This window comes from Schistocerca gregaria, chromosome 3, assembly GCF_023897955.1.
Source record: "Schistocerca gregaria isolate iqSchGreg1 chromosome 3, iqSchGreg1.2, whole genome shotgun sequence".
Classification (NCBI taxonomy): domain Eukaryota; kingdom Metazoa; phylum Arthropoda; class Insecta; order Orthoptera; family Acrididae; genus Schistocerca; species Schistocerca gregaria.
Window position 1 is genome coordinate 541,407,467 of NC_064922.1, and position 4,456 is coordinate 541,411,922.

The window sequence follows — 4,456 nt, forward strand, 5'->3', positions numbered from 1 at the left end:
GTGCACCATTTTTGCACAATGTCCAACCCTCCTTGTGCCATTTCCTGATTGTGTCAGTGAATTTGCCAAGTATTACTATGACGAGGTCATCTGCATATCCTTGGCAGAAGCATTGTCTGGAATTTAGTTCCTCAATGAGTTCGTTCACCACTAGATTCCACAATAGAGGAGACAAAACTCCTCCTCGTGGGCAGCCTCTAGTGGTCTTAATTACCATCTTTTCATTCATCATGGTAGCCTCTACCTTCCTTCCACTAAGCATGGCCCTCATCCACCTACATATAGTGATCCCCAGGTCATGCATCTCTGCTGCCCTTACCATGGAATCGAAGGTCATGTTACTGAAGGCCCCCTCGATATTCAGGAAGACACAGAGGGCTATTTCTTGGAAGTGAAGTGCTTTTTCCAACTTTCCAATGAGTTGGTGGAGAGCTGTCTCACATGATTTACCTGGCTGGTATGCATGTTGGTGTAGAGGGACCCTACTTAGCCTCCTCTCCCCAACATATACATTAACCAGTTTTTCCAATGTTTTGAGAATGAAGGAGGACAGACTGATTGGCCCCATATTCTTGGCCTTGGTATGATCAATTGTCCCTGGCTTTGGAATGAAGACAACCTTCACTGGCCTCCAACCATTGGAAATGATTCCTAGTGCTAGGCTAACCCTGAATAGCCTGCATAGGATTCTTATAAGCTTTCCTCCTGCCTGTTGCAGAAGAACTGGAAAAATTCCATCTGAGCCTGGTTACTTGAACGGTTGGAATGTTACCACCGCCCACTGAATTTTGTTGAAGTTCACACACTCCTTGGCCGATTCCCAGTCCGCACTTTGAGTGCCTGAGAACCGTTCTCTCTCTGGGGTCACATACTGGTCTGTCTTGTTCGGCAGATCATACTGAGGAAAGTCAGTTTTGAGCAGCAATTCCACTGTCTCGTGCTGTCTTTGTATATTCCCCATCCTCCTTCCTCAACATACCTCCTGGCTTGGTTGGTACTCTAGTGAGAATCTTGTGAAGTCTGGTTTATGCAGCCGTGCCCTCCACTTTTATTTATTTATTTATTTATTTATTTATTGTTCTGTGGGACCAAATTAAGGAGAAGTCTCCTTGGTCATGGAACGAGTCAATACATGAAATTATAACATGATAGTAGAAACAGATAAAATGAAATATAAAAAACATATTCAGGCGACAAGTCGTAAGTTTAAATAAAGAAAATCAACAATGTAACATTGGAATTTGCTTAATTTTTTAGCTCTTCCAGGAGCTCCTCGGCAGAATAGAAGGAATGAGCCATGAGGAAACTGTTCAGTTTAGACTTAAGAGTCTGGGCTACTGCTAAGATTTTTTAATTCTTGTGGTAGCTTATTGAAAATGGATGCAGCAGAATATTGCACTCCTTTCTGCGCAAGAGTCAAGGAAGTGTATTCCACATGCAGATTTGATTTCTGCCTAGTATTAACTGAGTGAAAGCTGCTAACTCTTGGGAACAGGCTAATATTGCTAACAACAAACGACATTAAAGAAAATGATATGAATATAATAGAAGGAAACATTCCACGTGGGAAAAATATATCTAAAAACAAAGATGATGTGACTTACCAAACAAAAGCACTGGCAGGTCGATAGATAATTGACAAGGGCCTCTATCGACCTGCCAGCGTTTTTGTTTGGTAAGTCACATCATCTTTGTGTTTAGAGACATTAAAGAAAATATATACTGTGAGGGCAATGTCAGAATTCCCAGACTATTGAATAGGGGTCGACAAGAGGTTCTCAAATTTACACCACATATAGCTCGAACAGCCCGTTTTTGAGCCAAAAATATCCTTTTTGAATCAGAAGAATTACCCCAAAAAATAATACCATACGACATAAGCGAATGAAAATATGCGAAGTAGACTAATTTTCGTGTTGAACTGTCACTTATTTCAGATACTGTTCTAATGGTAAATAAAGCAGCATTTAGTTTCTGAACAAGATCCTGGACATGGGCTTTCCACAACAGCTTACTATCTATCCGAATGCCTCGGAACTTGAACTGTTCCATCTCACTTATAATATGCCCATTCTGTCTGATCAAAATATCGGTTCTTGTTGAATTGTGAGTTAGAAACTGTAAAAAATGAGTCTTACTGTGATTTAGGATCAAATAATTTTCCATAAGCCATGAACTTATTTCATGAACTACATTATTTGATACTGTTTCAATATTACACACAAGATCCTTCACTACCGAGCTGGTGTCATCAACAAACAGAAATATTTTTGAATCACCTGTAATACTAGAAGGCATATCATTTATATAAATAAGAAACAGCAGTGGCCACAGCACCGATCCTTGGGGAATGCCCCTCTTAACAGTGCCCCATTGGGACTGAGCATCACTACCACTCTCAATATTGCAGAGAATTACCTTCTGCTTTCTGTTCTTAAAGTAAGAGGCGAACCAATTGTAAGCTACTCCCCTTACTCCATAATGGTCCAACTTCTGCAGTAATATTTTGTGGTCAACACAGTCAAAAGCCTCCGTTAAATCAAAGAAAATACCTAGCGTTCGCAACCTTTTATTTAATCCATCCAAAACTTCACAGAGAAAAGAGAATATAGCATTTTCAGTTGTTAAACCATTTCTAAAACCAAACTGTACATTTGACAGCAAATTATGTGAATTTAAATGCTCTAGTAACCTTGTATATACAACCTTCTCGATAACTTTAGCAAACACTGATGGCATAGAAATTAGTCTAAAATTGTCAACATTATCCCTGTCTCCCTTTTTATAAAGTGGCTTCACTACCGAGAACTTTAATCGGTCAGGAAACCGACCACTCCTAAAGGAAAAGTTACAGATATGGCTAAGTACTGGGCTAACATACATTGAAGAATACTTCAGTATTCTGCTAGATACCTCGTCATATCCATGAGAATTGTTGGTCTTTAGTGATTTGATTATTAACTCAATCTCCCTCTTGTTAGTATCATGGAGGAGCATTTCAGGTAACAGTCTCAGAACACTTTTTTGTAAGAGCGTTATATGATTCCCTGTTGGTACTAGATTTCTATTTAGTTCACCTGCTATATTCAGAAAGTGATTATTAAATACTGTACATATATGCAACTTATCAGTAACAAGGACATTCCCACTATGCACTGATTCTATATCCTCAACCTGTCTCTGCAGACCAGCCACTTCCTTTACGACTGATCATATGGCTTTAATTTTATCCTGAGACTTAGCTATTCTATCTGCATACCACATACTTTTTGCCTTCCTAATAACATTTTTAAGCACCTTAATATTATAAGGTGCTTGTAATGGGCTGCTGCATTTAGATTTTGCCTGTTTCTAACGTTTTGATATAATTGCCACTTTGTTCTACAAGATATTCTTATCCCTCTAGTCAGCCACCCAGGCTGCCTGTTTGTGCTAGTACCCTGTTTTGAATGTTCTAACGGAAAGCAACTTTCAAAGATCATGAGAAAAGTCTTGAGAAAAGCATTGTATTTATCATCTTCTGTATCTTGAGAAAAGCATTGTATTTATCATCTACTGTATCAGCACTATAAACATCTTGCCAATCTTGTTCCTTGATAAGGTTTACAAAGGTCTCTACAGCAACTGGATCAGCTTTCCTAAATAGTTGATAACTATATTTAACATGTGTTGCAGCACAAAAATCTTTTAGAGTTAAAATTTGTGCATCATGATCTAAAAGGCCACTTTTTTGCTAACAGAATGCCCTTTTAGTAATGAGGAATGAACAAAAATGTTGTCTATGGTTGTTCTACTGTTCCCTTGCACTCTCGTTGGAAAGAATATGGTTTGCATAAGATTATATGAATTAAGGAGGTCTACCAGCATCCTTTTCCTTGCACAATCACTTATACAATTAATGTTGAAGTCACCAGATATAACTAACTTTTTGTATTTCCTATAAAGTGAACCAAGAACCTCCTCTAGCTTTAGCTAAAATGTTGTGAAATCGGAGTCTGGGGAACTATAAATAACAACAGTTAGAAGTTTAGCTCCATTAAATTTAACCACACCTGCACAACAGTCAAACACCTTTTCAGTGCAGTACTTTGAAACATCAATTGACTCAAATGGGATGCCATTTTTCACATACATGGCTACTCCCCCACACTGCAAAGAGCTCCTAGAAAAGCTGCTAGCCAACCTGTATCCTGGTAAAGGAAGCCTCTGAATTATCTCCTTATTTAAGAAGTGTTCAGATATACCAATAATTTCAGAGTCAACATCTATAAGCAGTTCACTAACTTTATCTCTAATACCTTGTATATTTTGATGGAATATACTAATTCCTCATTACTCGGATACCTAAGCTTTGTCAAAAGTGGTTCCTTTGTTTGAGAGACTTCCCTTAAGCAGGAATACCTATGAGCTGACTTCAATCTAAAAAAGGTGCAGCTCTAACACCCACTACTGCAGG